Below are 20,724 nucleotides of genomic sequence, written 5' to 3' on the forward strand. Positions count from 1 at the left end.
ACATCATGCTGAAATATGTGAATACTGACACAATAAAAATTAATATGGCTTTTTCTTTTATTCATGAAATTCTGGTTTTTAACTTCTTTCCTAATAGCCCATTTTGGTTCCTATTTAAGTAGCAGTAAACTCAGTACAATTATCCATTGCCTTCAGTAGGGAGTTCAATAACATCAAAATTAGAGCAGCAAAAATCTTGAAGACTTTCAGTAAATTATTAAGAAATAATTGAGTACTCTGTGACCAAAGGAGTTTTGAAAAGGGTTTGCACTTATTGGCAATTACCTTGTTGTTTTCCTCAGTTAAATAGGACAGGATGTATCTTGCATTTCAGTAGGTTTAATTGTGGTTTTGTGCTTTTAATTATTTGTAAAGCTTGAAATGAGAATGCAGTGTCTAGGCATTCAGAGTTAAGACAGAAATTACGTATAATATCTACAGTAAACATATTAGAACTACACAGAAGTCTTGAAATTTCACCTTGAAATACTGGTGAAAAACGAATTTATTTTTTTTAATGTAAGCTGCGTGACAGTCACCAGATCAGAGAAATAATGACTAAACAGCACTGATAGGTACTGATACTTATGAGTGATATTCTGATCTCCTACCATGAGAAAGACATAGGGAAGGAGAAAAACCCCATACAGCTCACAACCCTCTCAGTGTAACCCCTAGTGCAGTGCTTGAACTCCTCTCTCCAATGATGTGAAAGTTTTTAAAGTTTTTTCCAATTCTTTCATCTTCTTTTTTAATCTCTTTATAATTGTTAGGTTGATGCAACCAATATTTCTTCTATACATTTGCTAAGATAGACTTGTTTTAAATTAGTGCCACAGAGATCAATTCAGGAGCTTGAACTACTGAAACCATTATCTATTAAAGTGTGAGACTCGAATTCAGAAGAGTACAGGGTGGATCTTGTACTAAATACTCCTCTCTGGTTCACATAGCATAGCCAGTGGGGAAAATTTCCTGATTTTTTTTTTCTAATCACAGTATACTTTTTGTTTAGTGTGTGGGTGTTCTGTAATGGTTATATATCTCTGTTCAGCTCTTACTACCTGAAGTTCACTGTTAGTGTCTTAAGTGAATTCAGTGCCTTAAGTGAATTAAGTTTGTCTACTGATGTGTGACTTTATCTGTTGTTTTATCAAACACCCTGCACAAAACTGATGAGATGATTCCAGGTGAAACAGACCAAACACCTTCCTAAGATGTAGCCTGAATTATTAGAAGAAATGCTTAAAAGACAGTTTAGTCCTTCTTTGAAGTAATTAAAAGCACTTAGGACAATATCTTCAATATAGTTCCTACACTGAAGAAATTCTAAAACATCTTCCAGAATTTATGTAACATTCTGAAAAGGAAGTGTATCTTTCTCATTGAGTGTTATGGATAGTATCAGTTATGCTACAACATGCAATATCATTTAGAGTTTCAGAAAATAAAATGCCCTAGGTCCTCTAGCCTGAGAGAGGAAAAAAATCATTTATTATCTAGGAGCTTCCTTAAGATTTAGAAGCACACAGCATTACAAGAGTGAAAGAGATGTCAATTAACCATATTTACTGTGTTTTTATGATAGATTGTTACTTACTGAATTGCATTGATGCAGTAGTAAAACATGAAAATAGTGAGATCAATAACAAACCCCTTTATTTTGTATTTCTTTGGTTGTAGTCATATGTTTCAACTGACATCTACTTGATAAAATGAGCTGCTGCTTTCCCATGTGCCTCAACCCCAGCTCAGCACCACTTTGTGGAACACAGTTTGTGAGATAAACGTAGTTTACTATGTAAGAATTATTAATGTGTCTCTGCAAGTGGGATTTATGCCTTTGGGCTCTGTCAGACAAGAGCGTGAGACACGTCCTGAGCACTTTTACTCAAAGACAGAAGGCACTCGCGGGATCAGCAGTCACATCTGAGATACAGAAAGAAAGTGCCAGAGCACAGAACCTGCAGTGATGGAATTTTATTACTTGAATACGTACATGATGGCAAAAGAAATCAGTAAACATGTGCAAACCTTTATGGCAGCACCGAGAGGTGATGGCCATCATATCCAACTGCGGAGTGCCATGTCTGTGATAGAAGTGTGGCACCCCTAGTCCTCATAGGAGTCTGGGCTGTTGATATGAGGAAAGCATCATTGCCTCCCTCTCAGCATGGACTAGTATACCAGATGTGCATGCAGTAATCTTGGTGAAGAGAGAGGAGGTTATTTTGTACTCACAGTCTATAAGAAAAGCAATTAGTTAATATGAAAAATGGTTTTTTTCTGTGTCTACAGAAAAATAAAATGGTTACCTCTGAGCATTAAATTTGTCTTAGCCTGTATTACATTGCCAAAATATATCATCTCAGAAACAAAAAGGACAAATTCTATGCATAGGAATTTGTGAAATAATAAAACCTAAGTGTTTATTATACGGTGGTCACATAACTTCACAAAAGTTCATGTAATGAACCTTTTATGCATGCCTTTGTTGATCATTGTTGATTAATAAAATCATGAAGCTGTTGATACTGTTGTATTTTGAATTGGTGTTTTGAGATTAATAAGCTTAATGATGTAGCTTCAGATATTTTTTCCAAAATGTTAATTCAGTACTCTTATATGCAATAAAGAGATAATATCTAAAATATCTTTAGTTATACTTATCATAAAAAGAATTTTTGACATCACAAGAGAGCTTCTTCTCCTACCCCTTTTTCCTGCTTCAGATCCTGCTTTTTCCTCCTAAGGCTCTACAGTTTAGGTCACAAGTAGATTCTTAGTAAAGTTGTGCTACTGGTAGATCTTGGGATAGCAGTTAAGTATAAACAGGTAGGTTAGTCAATTTCTATGTACTGTGTATATGCATATATGCATATGTAAATATGTTTGTATATATACATTCATGCACTTCTAGTATTTTGCTAAGCTAAGATGCTGTTTCTATTAAAGTTTTACATCCAGACTTGACAGTTATAATAAAATTCACCATTTCTTCTTTTTCACTGGAGTGCAGTTAATGATATTTCACTCTGCTGAAACTATTAAGGCACATAAAATTTACTGACAAAAAAATCCCAAAATTGGGAAAATGCCTCCATATTATGATCGATTAAAAAATGCTTTGAATTAAATCCTTCATGGGTATGTGAATTACACTGACTCTGTTTTTAAGAACTTTTCTTTCAAGTAAGTTCCAAGTAACCTTGTTTATAGTGGTTGAGTTAACTGCAAAAACAAAATTGGATTTCAGTATAAAAATAGATGCTGTGGGAACAACAAACAATAATTGTGCTGCCACCCTAATCACTGTGGACAGGAAAAAATGCTTTGAGAAAAACATGTTGCATGGTAGCATAATACATATTTAATTTTCCTCATTTGATGTGAAGAAAATTAGATAAATTGATATAATCTGTAAATCCAAAATTAAACCACATGTGTGAAATAAATTCAGACAATTTATCAGTTGGACTAAGTGTACTTTTCTCTAAGAAAGGTATGAATAAACTCAGCACATAACCTTTTTTATACATAGAAAATATTATGTTGAAACTATACTCTATGGAGTTTGTCTCACAACTAAATACATGACCTATTTGTAATTTTTCGCATATCATGAGTTCATGTTGTTTAAGTCTATCAAATCAAATGTGAGATTATGGATTTTTCCTATCTTTTCTAGAGTCCAGTGCAGAGTAACTTTCTTGTCAAACTAGCCAGTGGACACCCTGGCAACATTTAGGATATGAAAATAAGGGCAAGTATATTCAGCAGCAGAGGAATTGCAGGGACAGCAAACTATCTCCAGTTTCAATGAGGAGCTGTTCAAGCCAAGCTCTGTAACTACAGGTTTTCATGATATTGGGCAAGACTGTTAGTGTAAGTAAATACACATAGAGTTGCATGAGTTTGCAGAAGTTTAGTACCTTTCTTAACTCGCATGAATTTGTGTTTCAAAATCCTCTCTCTTTCACCCAGAACTAATACAGGTAGAAAATTAAGCACCTTTTAAGCTTAAGTTCTCTCCCAGGACTTTTCCTCGTGCCTGTAGCAGAGATGTAGACTCTTGAATTTCTTTTCTCTAGATGAAGCTCATGCCTGTGCCTCATTTTTTGGCCACCTACAGTGGAGAGCAGCGTGCTTCTTGGCCCACTGATATGATGAAATTTCATTGGTGAAGTAGTAAGAGGGTATGTGCTGAGTTCTCTCCAAAGCCTGGCAGACAACTATTGGGGTAGGAGAAATTAATGTGAAGAGAACAGGGCAGGAAAAAGAGATATTTTGTGTTGATAATGCCTTTCTCATTTACCTGACCTAGGAATGCTTGTCCTAGGTCCTTGATCCTAAAGAGGATATTTGTTTAGTGGCAGTTCCTCTAGTCTTACACCACTGATATCATGCAGTCAAGCTTCTCTGAAGTATTGCTTTTGAAGATAAACATTACAGAATTATAAAACCTGTGAACAGTGATGTTCAGTACCATTCATGTGTCGCCAGCCTGAAGCATTGCTAAGCCTATACAGACTTACGCACTGCAGGCACACTGGGACTTGCATCTGTTCAGCATGCCTGTGTGTGTGCTCTGTAAGCTCCCTCTTTGAAGGGTTTCCAAGAAAACAGGAACAGAGTTTCTCCTTCGTGCTTAAGACTTACTTTTTAGTTTGGACATTGAAATTGTACGTAATAACCTATTCCCACAGAGATGCTTCTAAGACAGTTCCTAGAAATAAACCTGGCTTCCTCCACGTCTCTAATAAGAGTTTTATGTAGAGCCTTTATCCATGTATCTTTTCCTCGTGTTCTTTGAGCAGAATTACCCTATTTTCACTGCAAGCTTTTTCTTTCCAAAACACTGCTATCAGCAAGTCAATCCCAGTCACTCTCAAAAGGATCATTATTTATTCATTAATTATTAATTATTCATCATTCATTACTTATTACTTAACCTTCAAAAGCAAGCAGAAGGTCACACGACAACAGGACTTTGTGCATGTGACTTATTTACAAAAGCTGGTAATTAAGACTAGAAGTTCCCTCCCATGTTTGTTAGTTCCATATCCGACAAGGAGAAAAGATCTTTCCTGCTTTCAGATTCCTTATATATTCCTGGTCAAGCTGACAGCTTTTGCGATCATTGCCCTGGAAACCTTGAACTGTTCACTATGCTTCTAGCTCCACTGCTTTCCCAAAGCCCTGAAAGGTCCAATATTCCCTCATCTGTCTGTCCTCTGCCATGGCAGTTGTGTTGTGGGCTGGACAGGACCAAGGAGTTGTTCTTCTGTGGTTGCTGGATTGGCATTTATTATTTGATTGGGTGCCCCTAAGTAGCTTCATTGCTTTTCTTTCTCTGTCTGAAAACCTGTGCCATTTAATTTCATAGCAATTTGCTGTGGTTACAAACACACAGAAGTTGCCACCAAATTTTCATAACTATTTTCATAACTCTGCAGTGTTTCCTTTTTCAGCTTGACTTTGCACTCTGACTGAATAGAAAAAGGTAAATTTGAAGATGATCATAAAGGTATTGTTAATAAAGAATAAAGAAACAAAGAAAGAAATACTCGTGCTATCTACATAGGAAGAATATCTTCTACCAAAATAGGTGAATGGCAATGAGAGAAGACTCAGCTTCAGCTGTAGTTTACTGAGATTGTTAAATGGCTGCATGCTAGTCATATTAGAAGAATCTTCTTTAAAAAAGCTAAAAGAAAAAAAAATTATGGAGGGTGAACTGAAAGGGAAGGTCTGTGAAAAGATGGGAAGCCTCAGGGAGATTGCTGCAAGGAACTGGGCTTCTCTTTGTCACTTTCAGAAAGCCAAACTTTCCTCAACTGTGAGAGAAGTTATTATTCATGTACATCTGTGTAATTCTTGTTTGGTTTTGTACCTGCTACAGATATTTTCATTCAGAACATTCAGAAGTCATTAAATTTCCTCAAGTTATTCTTGTGTTGATCTAAAATGCTTTAAGTTAAAGAGTAAGTGACTTTCTGAATGATAAGACATCAAGTGATAGAGGATCAGTTGCTTATTTTAATAGATTTCCTAGTAGATACAGTCACTATATTCCATAACAATGTGTGCATTTTGCTTGTTTCCAGACATTTATATGATCTTCAAGCCACTAACTCTAATAGTGCTCATTAATAGAATGAAGACCCTTTTAGTATTTTCTCTTTTTATTATAGCACAGATACACTAAATAGATTATGAGTGAGTTTTCTTTTGATTAAGGTAGAGAAAATACAGTTCTTGAGAAAAAAAAAACAAAACAACTCTCTATTCTGCAGCTACTGTAAATTTTCTATTTCTTTTACAACATTTCCACCAGAATTGCATGTATTTGTTTATTATAAGTTTTCCCAATTTTATCTGCAGAGATAAAATTAACTCCTCCTTATGCATGTGTATATACATATTCCTTGTTAATATGCTTTATTGGTCTTATAACCCTTTTATGAAAGCACTCCTCTAGGAACATCTCTTAGTCTGCATGAACCAACATGTCTTTATATTCACTGTTTCTAGGTTGGGTACCTGCCCAGTAAACAAAGAACACCTTTAAAATATTTTTTTCACGCAGACCCTGAAAACAGAGCCTTCCAGACCAAATGCTTCACCAGAGGAGTTCCACAAACTTCTGTGGAATTTTCTGTGGGATCAAAGATTTCCTTTCATGGAGATGATCACAGGAACAGGCTTTGTCCTAGCTGTGTAACTCATCTGGTGACACTGAATGGAAGAAAAACCACACTGTTGCCATTTGTTAATTTGGCACTGTCAGCTGTAATTGCTGTTGGTTAAAGAGATTTTATGTGAAGTCTGATTTTCACTGTCTCCTCCTTCTGTGCTTAGGGCAGAGAAAGTATATCAGTAAATATTGAAGAGCAAAGCTGTATTATGACTGACAGTTATCCTAATTCTTTGAGATACACTGGTATCAGTAAAGTAATGTCTGTTCAAGAATGAAGTGCCTAATTTCACTTTGTTTTGATTGCAGAACTGATTTGTTTCAATCAAAGAGTGACAGTATAATTTTTAAGGCAGGTGTCATATGTGCTTTATTTTTTAGTTCTGTGGTCCAAAATTGCAAATAACTGACTTTCGGTGGCGTGGTCATATCTAAATATAATTATGTAAGAGTAATATAAGAACAAATCAGTGCATCAGATGCATCCAGCAGAACCTGTTTCCAAATGCTTCTTGACCTACTGAGGAATCTTTCACCAGCTCCAGGGCAACCATGTGAGAAAGTCCAGAGCATTCAGCCAGCTGTTGTTGCAGGCTTCCTATGGGTCATGCTCCCCTACATATTGCCTTTTCTGCTTGAGCTATCCCTTTCTCAGTGCCCCCTTTTCCCCTGGCATCCCTTGTCATCATCTTGTTTGTTCTTTCCCATTGCAAACCTAACATTTGCTGTGATTACATTGTTCGCAATGCTCATTTTTTGTATCACTTTCTCCTCCTATATTGTTTACCTAGTCTATAAATTCTTCAGGGTAGCTATGGTCTTTTGCTGTGTATTTCTGCATACTACAGAATCCTGCGAGGCTCATCTTTTGCATGGGTTTAGGCACCACTGTAGTAAAAATGATTGATAATGCTAAAAGCAACTGTAATGTACTTGGTTTATAACTGTACCGTAAAGGAAGATTACTTCTTCACCCAGCTGCTGATTATACTTTGTATTTTGTCTACTGTAGCTGTAGATATATATGTCTCCCTCTACAAAATAGTTAAATATCTTGTTTTTTTCTAGGCTGAAATTTAACACTGATCTATATCTTAGTTATTTTAAGCCAAGAGAATTCAACTAGTTTGACCTCACTGAAGTTCATTAGATTGCCCCCAAATCAAGTAGAATAGCTTGTCTGATTATAAGAACGTTATTTAATTGTTAGTATTTCTACAGTGTGTGATAGGATGACCTTGGCTGGATGTCAGGAGCCCACCAGGCTGCCCTATCAGTCCCCCTTGTCAGCTGGACAGGGGAGAGAAAATGAGATGGAAGACAACTCGTAGGTTGAGACAAGGCAGTTTACTAAAGCAAAAGTGAAAGACTGCACAAACACAAGCCGAGAAAAAAATTATTCTCTATTTCCCATCATAAAGCAATGTTTGACCACTTCCTGAGAAGTAGGGGTTCAGCACATGTTGTTTCATAAGGCAAACATTGTAAATAACGAATGCCCCCCATGGAATATTCCTTTGGTCAGTTTGGGTCAACTGTCCTTTTTGTGTCCCCTCACAGGACCTTGCCCACCTCCAGCCTACTGATGGGGGGTGGAATGTTGGAGAGACAGGGCTGATGCTGTCCCAGTGCTGCTCAGCAGTTGCCAAATCACTGGTTTGTTATCAACACCTTTCTAGCTACCAGTGCAAAGCACAGCACTGTGAGGGCTACTTTGGGGAAAATTAATTCCGTCTCAGCCAGACCCAATATCATTCCTACCTCTTATTCCATACAATTTGCGTAATACTTGGATCTCACATAATTTTTATATATATTGCATATATTACATATATATATATTCTAACTATTCCGTTATATTTATTTCTCATTCTTGAAATCCCTTCTTACTGGCACTTACGACTTAAATTACATCTTTAAACCATCTTTATACCCTACATAGAGATTTATACATTTTCATTAACTACTCTCCCCTGTCTTTTCACACGTAGATATTATTTTCCCATTTAATGAGCTTTCTCCACCCTTACAGATTTGCAAACACAGGTGATGACTCGGGCTTTATTCCATCAAGATGGGTGCTTAGGACAGGAAAAGCAGCAGACTTGATCATTGGGCACCAACACCAGCCCAACCTGGGCCATTGTCACACACTCCTTGCTCCTTGCTAAATTCACTCTTTGTTGGTTCCTGTCATTCCTGCTGCTTTACATTCTACGACATAGAATTTATGTCACAGATTATTTTTCCCCCAAAGTTAAGTCTCCTTGAGACACACACCGTGTCTCCCCATCCTTCTGTGTTACTCACCAAGTACACCCAGGTCCTTGAGCGAAGACAGTCCCACTTGTGGGTTTGCATTTTCCCATGGGAGGAGAAATCCACATTGCTTTCTGCAGTAACTTCTCTGTCTGTAGTACAGGGACCTAATCTCCTCCCACAGTATGTAGGGGGTTTCTCTGGGCACTCAGTTAGCAGATCCTCTCCTGTTAACCAGCCAAGTGGTTTCTGTTAAATTTGCATCCCAATGCTTCCATGTCCCATTGCCTAATGCTCTTAACATAGTCTTTAGCAGTCCATTATATCAATCTTTTCAGAGGCTCCTAGCTGATAGAGGATGTGATATATCCACTCAATGTCACAGTTTCTTTGGCTAAGAATTTATGAGGTTATTTTGAAAATTAGTCCCGTTGTCTGATTCAATACTTTCTGGAGCACCATGTTGCCATAAAATGTGCCTTTCAAGGCCTAAGATGGTGTTTCAAGCAATGGCCTGGTTTACTGGGTATGTTTGCAGCCAACCAGTAGTTGCCTCCACCATGGTGAGTATCTAACACTTGCTTTGCCTGTTCATGGCAGTCATCTAATATAGTCAATTTGCCAGTTCTCCTAGTATTGGAAACCCAGCCACTGTCGTCTGTTCCAGGGAGATTTTACCCAGCTGGCTCACTTGATTGCAGCACGTTTCACATTCATGAAAGACCTGTTTGATTGCCTCCATGGTCAGGTCCACCCCTCTATTATGAGCACATCTGTATGTTAAATCTCTTCCTAGATGTCCTGATGTTTCATGGGCCCATCAGGCTGTAAAGAACTCACCCTTCCACTCCCAGTCTAAGTCTACCTGAGCTATTTCAATTTTGGCAGCCTTATCCACATGTTTACTGTTTCAATGTTCTTCAATGGCATGAATTTTGGGCATGCGAGCATAGACATAATGCACCTTCAGAATCATGTTTGCTACCCATGCAGTGATGTCCTGCCACAGTGGAGTAGCCCAAATGGGTTTAACCCTGCATAACCAATTGGCCTTCTTCCATTGCTGTAGCCACCCCCACAGCTCATTAGCCACCATCCAGGAGTCAGTATAGACATAAAGTAAGGCCATTTTTCCCATTTAGCAATCTTTAGGTCTAGTTGAATGGCTTTCAATTCTGCAAATTGACTTGACTCCCCTCCTTCAATGGTCTCAATGACTTGTCAAGGAACTTCTTTTGCACAAAACAAGATAAAAATACTGAAAAGAAAAGAAGATAAACTGTCCCACTGGTTTAGAATTTATTTTAGAGAAACAATGAAAAACTACTCACTGTGCCCACACCAGATGCACAATCAATATACATTGGGTTTTTTGGAAGTTGTGATGGAGGAAAGACATTTAAGGGAGACATTAGACTTAAGGGAGACATTTTGAGGAACCTAAGCAGAGGTGGTCATATGATTTCTTTGATGCTGCCCCAAGTGTTTGAGGATTTCATCTTTTGGGGTACTAAATTGTCTCCAAAGTCTTAAGAATTGTAATGTTAGCTGGAAAAAAATGTTTCATGTTCCCTTTTAAAGCACTGAAGGGCTGTGGGCTCACACAGGGCCCATTGTGATATAGCATATCTTTGTGCTCTAAGTTATGGTGAAATTAGGTCTGGCATAAAACCAACACAAAAACTAAGGGAGCTAGTATGGCTCCCTTGATACCTCAGCAGCTGCATGTACTGCTTATTGAGAACAAAGAAGCAGAATTTATGCACTACTACCATTATTAGGATGGTGTGCATGTTACTCACCCCTATCTACTACTCAAAAATTCTATGGAATGTCATGAATCTTGGTAACCTGTCTTTTATATGCTCTCTTAACAGTCCTAGTCATATCTCTTCCCAATGTGAGTGCTCCTCTTGCATCAAGGTAATCTCATACATTCATTTCTTGTATTTTTGATCTTTTGTTGTTAAAATAACATGGTTGTGGTTTCCTGCAGTAACCCATTACAGAACTCATTTCTTATATTACTTTGTTGAGGTTTTTTTAAGAAGAGTAGGGAAAATACTCGTTTCCTTTAAGCTGAATTATGCTGCTACGTTGTTGTAATCAAAATACTGAAATTAATATTTACCAAAAATCCCATATTTATTCAACTGTTTAGGCAAACAAACTAAATGGCGCACCATACCTCACAAGCGGTTTTTAGTATTAAAGACCATGAAAGCTTGAAAATAAAATTCTGTCACAAATATAAAACTGTATATGTTGTGTGTATTACATATGCAAGTCTACTCAGAGTTCTAGTACAAAGAGTTGTTTATGGTGTTGTTGGGTTGAGATGAAATAATGACTTCACTACCTGATTCTAATCTAAAAAGAAAATCCCGTGGTCTATAGCAGAATTGTAATTTTTACGAATGCTTGAGAATTCCTGCAGTTCTCCTGTTGATGTTCAGCTGACCAACCAGATTGGTTGTGAAGCCCTTATGCTGACTGAAAATATATATCTGTCATAGTGCTACCTTGCATCTGTCCAAGTATAGTGACAGTCAGGGCTTCTGAAAAAGGACCTGCTTATGATGCTTTTGAGAGCCCCCAGCTGGCTGCACGCAGAACAGCCTAAGAGAACTCTTGTTTTCAGCAGCAGCAGTAACATGTTTATGAGAAGTGTTCTGAACTTCTGCAAGTTGGAATAAAGGCATTTCAGCAAAATGAAAATGCATGTTATATTCAAAGCCTTAACTTGGCTTCACACCTTCTGAAGGGTGAGTGATTTGCCTTAATTTATGGAAGAGGAATGCAAGATCACACTCCGACTGCAATATTACAATGAAATATCAGCATGCTCAAATAAATCGCTGTCACCAATGCGTAAGAATCCTCACTGTTTAGCTTGGATTAGACTTAGAAACTATTCTCCTTGGTAGATATCAGATAGTGTTTCAGTATGCCATGCTATCTGAAATGACATCTTAATTATCATTTACTTTCTAATGTATGTTTTCTGAAAGACCTTTAAGACAAAATTTTGTCTCACACAGTCATTCTGTGTGATTAAAAGGTCATTAGAATCTGCCTGTACACCTCCTTCTGCTGTTATTCTCTCAGGCTTGGAAAAGGTTAAGAGACATTTGTTGGCTCAGTGAGGCAGATGACTCATAACTTCTGGATATAAGAGGGGGAAGTGGCTGCCTGAAAAGATAGAATCTAGGGTGTGGGCTCAAAAGTCCCAAAGTTGTCATCTTAGCAACAGGCTCAATAAAATAAAACAGCATCAACAGAAGGTTTGAGCTGAAGTTTTTTTTTTACTTTTGTTGTTAATAAAGACAAATCCCTGAAAAGTACTGGAATAGGATTTTTTTTTAATTGTGGACTTTGTGGAGAGCAAGTGTCTAAGGTATCTATTCCCTGAAGACTAATGCAAAAGGTTTATGCCAGATGAGCAGAGCAAGATCAGAATACTGACTACGCCAGTAAACTTGCAAAACCCAGTTTATACCCTTCTCTCAATTGCTGTGGGTTTTTTTTGCAAAAATGTTGTTGAAATTTCTATTTTCCATGATATTATCTCATGCCTGTGTCCTACCTTGGCCTCACTGAAGCAGGTACGTAGCATGCAACATGCCTAAAAACAGAAATATACCTTTACTTTTTTTTTTTTCTACGTGGGATACAAAAGAAATGCATTCAAAGTGAACATAAGAGGAAAATAAGAGAAAAGTAAACTGAAATAATTTAGCTGTATTTTCCCTCTGTCATTCTGATTTCCCTTGTGGAAAAACGTCTTGGTGTATATCATAAAAATAATCTCTTATATGATTATCTCCATGCCACTGATAAATTCAATTTACCCTTCTTTAAAGCATCTTGCTGCTGAGCAGTCTTTTCTTTGTTTCTGAGCACAGATTATCTCTTCTGTCTGCAATCCATATCAAGTTGAATTTTTCTCCCATTCCATCATAACACTTTTGATGAGATTCTTACTCTCATTATCTTTAGAAGACCAAGCCTAACTGTGTGCCTGCTTTTATAAAGTTCGTATGTTCCTGCAGTCGCATCTCCTGAAGAGATACTGTTTTCTCTTATGTTTAACTGATTATATTTTCCTGACCACAGATGAAATTCATGACAGTGTTTAGCAACTGCTGTCTTTGCTATACATGGATTTCTTTTTTGCTAACATACTTGGACTGTGTGCTGTGTAGTAAAAGGAATTGCTTCTAATCTCTTGTATTTTTTAGTTTACAGCTTCAAATGGTTGTTTGAAATTAAGGCATATATAAACCTTCCACATCAATGATTATTAGTAACATTAGCATTATGGCCTAAGATTGAAAGGTTAAGTAGGATGCAAGAATATGTAAGGGGAGGACAAAGCTGTTTGTTGTGCAATGTGGAGAACAGAGGCAATAGGACATTGGTTTACAAGCTGTTCACTTTGCAACAGTTCAAAGTCAAATAAATATGATTACAGGATCTAGGGGATTTTTATCAATTTAAATATTTGTATGCAGATAACAGCAGTGGATGCACAGCCAGAGCTTATTGTATTACACTAGTACCTATTTGCTACTACATTGATGGACCATTGAAATGGGAATATATTCTAAGGAACTCAGAACTCAGAATATATTCTAAGAGAGAGAGAACAAATGTTGCTTTGCATTCACCTGGGATTTACCAGGAAGTCTTGTACTCTAATTTGAGATGAAGCTCTAATTCAGTCTGCCATCATCCTAGTTACCTTTCTTCTCTCTGCTTTTACAGACACTGTAAACTATTTATTTCTCCAGGCATTCTAGCCCATATCCTTCTGTTAACATGTAAAGTCAGTATTCATGTATATGTGATTTTAGAAATGAAGTTTCTGCAACTTTTCCCTTTTTTTAATTCAATGAGATTTTATATTAAACTTTTAATTTTATGTAGCTCCCGATTTCTTATAAGTTTACATTCACAACTTTGATCTACCAGGTTAACCCAAGAGTGCCATTCCTTCAGTCATTTTTTTCAAAATTGATTTCTTTTTCTTCTTCAAGAAATATCTCAGATTGCCCTCAGTTGAGTAGTGCTAATTAAGAAATACGAACTGCATTTCATATAGCCATCTCTTTGGCAAAAAAGATGGAAATTTGCACCTAAACAATCAGTTCATTGCATAATTCTTGCTTAATATTCCCCTTATGAGTGTTGTAAAAGATACAGTGGCAAACAGCTGCAGTCACTAAAGAGTATGGCTCATACAAGTGATCTCTGTCAAGCACAGAGTTCTTTTTCTGACATTTTCTGAGTGCTTCAGAGTCCTAGAGTCAAAATCAGAAGGAGCTTACTGGTTTTATAAAGCCTAAACTTAAAAAACCAAGTTACTCAGTTCCCGTCCTAGGCTCAGTATTGCACAATGTGGCAGGAGGACACTTTGGAAAAACTGTGTGAATTTCCAATTATTGAGAATATTCAAACTTTGATGGGAGTCAAGGTGTTAAAAGAAGGTTCTAATATCTGCTAGTCTTCAAGAAAAGAGGTGCATGCTGTGTATGTATATATGGCGATACTGTCTAGAGTGAAACCTGCATTTGGTGTCTTTACTATGCCCTATTCCATCAGGAGAGACACCAAATATGAATGTGTATTTCGAAGAACTTAGTAGTATTAGGTAGAACCGTTGACCCTTATTCATGATTCACATTATTAGTTGTAATAGAACTAGTGGTCCGTATATTAGAAGCTATGGTGAAAAAACTGTTTGTGTTCTTTCTCTACCTGATTTCTGTCACTGTGGTTCAACACTGGGAAAATACCCACAGAGCAGCAGTGACTTGAAGATGGGCACTGAACTGGCCTGTCTGAATTCTTGGAGATCTTAGGAAAAAACTTGGCAAGCAGAAGTAGGGCACCGTTTATGTCCGTTAGTGTCAAGGCTGCATCATACTTCATTTCAGACAGATTTTTGTTTGTTTCCTAGTACAGCCTATTTTGACTTGTTTGTTATAATAAAGGTGAACAAAATAAAGCAATTATTATATAAATGTTATAAATAATATTATTTATGTAACAAGACATCAAGGAAGGAAACTTGCTGGCTGAAAGACTTGCTGAGTGACTTTACAGTCAGCCTTTAAGGAAGGAAAAGTAACAGTCTGAACTTCCCATACCATCCTGGGAAATCTGAGCCTTAAAGTTACTGTGGACAGTCATTCACTGAAGAAGTAGTGGAAAAGTGCATGATTTCTGTCATCCAGCCCACAAATAGTGTTTGGAGTCTGCGTATCTCATCAGTATCAGCTACACATCATCTCAGTTACCTGGCCATTGCTATCAAAGTGCTACTGGTGCTGAAAAACGGTTTTAGAAATACACAATAGAAATAACTCCACTCCTACCGGACATGTGCTTGAATAGGTTTTCCTAATCAATTGTCTTTATAACATTTCCTCAGTCAATAGGGACGGAACTCTTCTGAGAGTTCTGATGCGATTGGCTTAAGATGCAATGAAAATAACACCCAGAGGGATTGCAAGGCGTAGCCATTGCAGTTGCACAAGTGTTTTTTCCTCATTTTAAGCAACACAGGGATCACTGTTCCTTCTCCAAATCAATTTAGAACAACGAAATTCTGCACAATTCTGATCAATTCAAATCAATTCTGAACAACCATACGGGTTCAGACTTGCATCTCATGGTTTTCCCTGCTTACATCTGAGCACTGTGGAAAAGTGTGGAAAATGTTCCTACCAGTCTTGGCAACAGTAATATAAAAAAACCCAATGCCTCACTCTTCCACATTTGTAGTTGCCACAGGTTGTCTTGCTTCATCACAAAGACTTGGAATATTCTTGATGTTTTATATCCCTCATTCATGTGAATCAGGACACACTGCCTTGTTTACAGTCATGGAAGGAATGTGCTTGATATTGCTGTTAGGATTGTAATGCAACTCCTTATAGAGCTGTTAAAGTCCAGCCTTTTGTAATGCTTCATTTTCCACTTTTGTGATGTTAGTAGTGTTGTCTGTGTGAGTGCCTGTTTTGATAACCATCACAGTAATGGAGCTCAAAACTTCTTTAACAGCTTTTCAGTTCATTTCCATATAGGATCTTATGCTGATGGGCAGGCAGCACATGATTCATTCTGTACATCTGATGAAAATGTGCCCATTTGTGTTCATATTTAACCACTGTTTTCCTTTTGAGGATGTAAAAGCCATATAAAATGTAAATCAGTCTTCTGTCAGTAAATCAGAGCAGCCAGAAGGAGACTGAAAGAAATGGGAGCTAAACAGGGGAAGCAGCACTGCTGGCTTTTGGCACAGCTCAGTTGAGGTGTTCTGCCATTCAGTCACACAATGCAAAGGCCATGTAGAGCAACAGTTTGGGGGAAATCCAGCCTAAGCATCACAATTGGTGCCACTTTCTTCACATTTCCTTCATCTCCTGTGATGAGACTTGTATTTTGTCCTAATATTCCATACACTAGCAACTAACATTTGCTTCTCTCCTCTGCTTGTGGGATTCTTTCCCAAGATGAAATTTACTTAATTTTTAAAGAAACTCTCTTTTGGAACCATAGTGAGAATGAAATAAATATTAATTACACTGATTTGCATCAGACCGGGGAAGGAGGGCTGAACCTGATGCTATAACTCCAGCAAGGTGTAGAGATTGTTAGTAAAGTTTTACTTTAATTCTCAGAAAAGTCTAGCTCTCCATTTATGTGGAATAAATAAGTATATTTATTTATTTCATTATTTTTCAGTATATATTTATCTGTACTAAGTATAGACAGATCCTTGTCATGGATATTTCTCAACCTAAAGAGTGTTCACTGAAAGTAGGTAATAGTAGGAACAATACTGTGTGTTGTGGTAGGTGTGTGAAATATAATATGCTAGAAATCTGCCTTTCTGGGGCAAAAAGTTAGTATGGATGTGAGAAAAGAAAAATTACTGAACCTTGATTCAGGAGATAATGACCTTTCTAAAGTTTTAGTTCCTACCTACATGTTCCAGAAGAGACACAACATCACTCAGGATACCTAAAATGATCCAGTACATAATCTTTGATTGGGTTAAGATGACAAAAGTGACAAATCCAAGGACTCAGGCAATAATTTGAAGAAAAATTCTCTCTTCTGTGGTCTAAGTAGTGTTCTGAATATATATCTAACTAATGTTTGCCTGGTTTAGCTTCTTAATTGTATTGGTTTGTTTTTTCATGTGGTATTTGCATGCTCTACTTTCAAAATATTTATTAAAATTTAACATATACAGTTTTATTTGGATTAGTGATTCAGTGTCAAAAATTAGTTCCTTTCCTTTGAACTCCGTCTGTGTTTAATTTGTATTCATTCCATGAATATTCTGGCTTAGTGTGTAGTGCAGAAAAACAAGTAGGCTCAAAGCTAATCTGTTTCTAGGAGAATCCTGGAGAGCTGATAATTCTTGGAAAGCAGAGGAAAAGATTCAGGAAGATACAAGTTTAAAGAACCAAGTCAGATGTAAAGGAAAGTTCCGTTAGTCTAAGGACTAGTTAATCTTCTCATAAATATGACTGGGGAAATTACCTCTAAATAAATGTGTGTTTATATACATACTGTATAAACTGTTCATCTTCAGAAGTAAAGATCCTTACGTGTTTTGACTAGTCCTGAGTGGAAAACAACTGATGTGAAGCATTATGCTTCAGAGCCTTGCCTGAGAGTGGAATATTGCGTAGCTTCACCTCACAGTAGACAGGGAATACAGATGTATTTTACCCTTTTGCAATTTTGAAGTACTCTGTGATGAAGGACATGCTCATTTTTACTTGGAATGAACAAACATGTGTTAATTTTGTGACTATTTAATTCAATACAAAGTTTAGTTGGTAACCGTAGCAATAGTGGAATGATTTTCATAATTTAGAAAGCAGTAGAATTCACAGGAAATAGGTTGTTCCCTGGAAATTGTGAATGTTCAGGAACAGAAAAACAAACATAACATTACATTAACTATTATGTATCTTAGAGAAATGAAGGCTAATGAAATAACAGATATAATTCATTAGAAGAAAAATATATGAAACAATATTTTAAAACAATTTAAAATCATTAGTGATCAAATAATTTAATTTTATAGTTCTTTTGATACTTCACAGTAAAAAAAGTTCATTAATACTTCTTTAGGGAGAGGAGGAAATGGGGTCACCTCATTTAATCAGAAAGCCACAGATGTTTGACTGATCAGAAGGTGAAAGCCTTATCCATAACTTTAAAGAATATTCTCTTTTTTGGTAGGTAAATTTCACTACAACTGTGTCTGTGAACTCCCAGCAAAACTGGCCAGTTTTGCTCACTTCAGATTCTTTAGCAGCATATTAATTTATGAGAGGAAAAATATTAGTCACATAGACTGAGAAGAATGGAAGTGATTCATTGTCTCCAAAAAATCTACTGTAAACTATGTTAGGATTTTTATTTCTCTGTTATTTCAACAGCTTAAAAATTACTTAATGGTTTGTTTTACCAGTTTACCAGTATTAAGCTTTTAGTGTGTTTGATTTTAGTAAAGGCTCCGTTACTGGTTTTTTGTGGGGGAAAGGTGGGGGGGGGCAGGAAGAGAATTAAAACTGTACAGTCTTAAGATATCTTAAAGATAGGTGCACAGTCCATCAAAAACAACTTACTTCAAGAAAAGGAGAATTATCCTTTCCATGAAATGCTCAGTTTGTCTTCGTACAGGAAGCTGTGAGGACATGGAGCTTTTTGTATTGCCAAGGAGGTTTTCTAAATGTAATAACTGAGTAATGAGCAGGAATTTCAAGGGGATACTGTTCTTATTAAGTTCAAAAGGAGTTTACTTGATCTTGAGATTAGTAAAATTGAACCTTGTGTTATTTTTATAATGTATTTACAAAGCAATTCACTTTGTACCTGCAACACGGTGCTGTCCGTGGTACATTAGTTTTGCTTTTGTCTCGCTTGAGCCATCTTGACTATATTTTGCTGCCCACAGCAGGGTCTCCTTCTTGTAGCATTAGCAGTCATTTTCTTTCTTTCTTTCTTTCTCTTTTTTTCTTTCTTCCTTTCTTCCTTTCTTTCTTTCTTTTTTCCTTTCTTCCTTTCTTCCTTTCTTTCTTTCTTTTTTCCTTTCTTCCTTTCTTCCTTTCTTCCTTTCTTTCTTTCTTCCTTTCTTCTGTTCTTTCTTTCTTTCTTTTTCTTTCTTTCTTCCTTTTTTCTTTCTTTCTTTCTAATTAAAAGTAATTACAAATTAAAAATGCATCAAATCTGTTTTTGTCATTCCTCCATGTTCAAAACTGTTAGCTAGCATGTGGGATGATGTTGCAGTGGTCCTTCTGCAGAGTTGACCAGTGCAGCAGGAGCTGCTTCAGAAAGGAGTTGCATGTGAAGGATTTCCAGGTAGCTGGAACTAGACTGCAAGACCATTCAGAGCCTGCATTTGTCAAGAACTTTAGTGTAACCTTCCTTTTGGAGGGAGAGAGGAGGGAGGAATTATATGGAGTTGGAGCTTGATATGTTTATGAATTACAATATTTGATTTCTTAACATCGCCTTTGTGATCCAGAATATGCATTCCAGTTCTGTTTCCCTAACATAAAGTTGCATTATGTCTAGAAATTAGAACAACTGTAATGGGGAAATACTAGCAAATAAATACTGTAAGGGGTAACAGTAAGCGTACTTCAGAAGATGAAATAGAAACTTTATAACCCCTCTTCACATTTCCTTGTTCTGTCCTTTAGAGAGGCTACTAAAATTTGAGAGTGAAGGTTACATGCAAGAGCATTAGCAGTTTCTAATCTCTCTTCTAATTCACAGAAATCGCAAATAGCAAATGAAGAAGCTAATTAAAGACATGGTTCCAATTACAATGAGGTTCTGTGCTGAAACTAACTCAAAAATTGTATAATGAGCATCAGTTATCTCTCAGTGATTCCAGAACTTCTGAAATCACCGAGAACAAAAGATAAACCAACCAAAAGGTGAACTTCCTCCTGTAAAGTCTCACTCTGCAATACAAGTCTGTGATTTTAAAATGAGGTTTTAAAGCTCATACATACTTTAGTTGCTTGCCAGTCCTTCCCAGAGTGGCACAGTGGGCAGTTCTGTTCCCTATGTTATAGCTACACGTCATGAAAATTTGACAGGCATGATAATTGAGCACAGTCTGTCTTTGCCACCTATCTTCCCACTCAAGGGTTTTTATCCTGCTGGGTACATTCCTTCAAGCATATGCAGATCTGAATTGGTAGCCTGTGGTCTCCCCATCAGTATATGGTGCTCTGTTAGTGTCTCAGATGTTCAGTGTCAGACCTAGTGGGCTCCAGTTGTGTGGTCATTCTTCAAGAGGCATGTCCATTCATGCTTTGGAAAACAGTGCTTATAATGATAAGAAAAAGAATACTTAATATGCAGGTAGTGAAATTAAGACAATATAAATTTAGGTGCCTGTGGGTGGATGTCTACATATGGATGAAGTAGGTGATCTTCTACTATGGCCAATGGTGACCCTGCCAGTACTCAGAAAGATTTATTTTAACTGCTTGAATTGTTTGCATAGTCAATTAAACCACCAGAGCCATAACACAAAATCTATGAATATGTGCTCCTTATAAAAGAATCTTTAAAATCCATGAATCCTACATTTGCTCAATCTGATTACACTATATCTAGCATATTCAATGCCTTCTTGGAAATTTTAGGAAAACATCAACTGTGACCATCTATGGATTTCTACAGACAATTGACTTAAAAAGAATAAGAATACTCAACCA

General features: G+C 36.9%; 1 protein-coding gene across 8 annotated transcripts in view; it reads left to right on the forward strand.

Moving 5' to 3' along the window:
* Positions 1-20,724, forward strand: part of CHRM3 (cholinergic receptor muscarinic 3) — a 280,416-nt gene that overhangs the window by 183,373 nt on the left and 76,319 nt on the right. The window contains exon 1 of one of the 8 annotated variants that reach the window (XM_027657367.1): positions 10,834-10,879. The exons of 6 other annotated variants lie outside the window; for them this stretch is intronic. The gene's annotated coding sequence lies outside the window, so the exon portion shown is untranslated. Of the gene's footprint in view, positions 1-10,833; positions 10,880-20,724 lie in introns of those variants that run through there. One more of the 8 variants, XM_027657364.1, reaches the window with a different exon arrangement.

The sequence above is a fragment of the Corapipo altera genome, unplaced genomic scaffold (genome assembly GCF_003945725.1).
Source record: "Corapipo altera isolate COAL_440 unplaced genomic scaffold, ASM394572v1 2c, whole genome shotgun sequence".
NCBI classification, from domain to species: Eukaryota; Metazoa; Chordata; class Aves; order Passeriformes; family Pipridae; genus Corapipo; species Corapipo altera.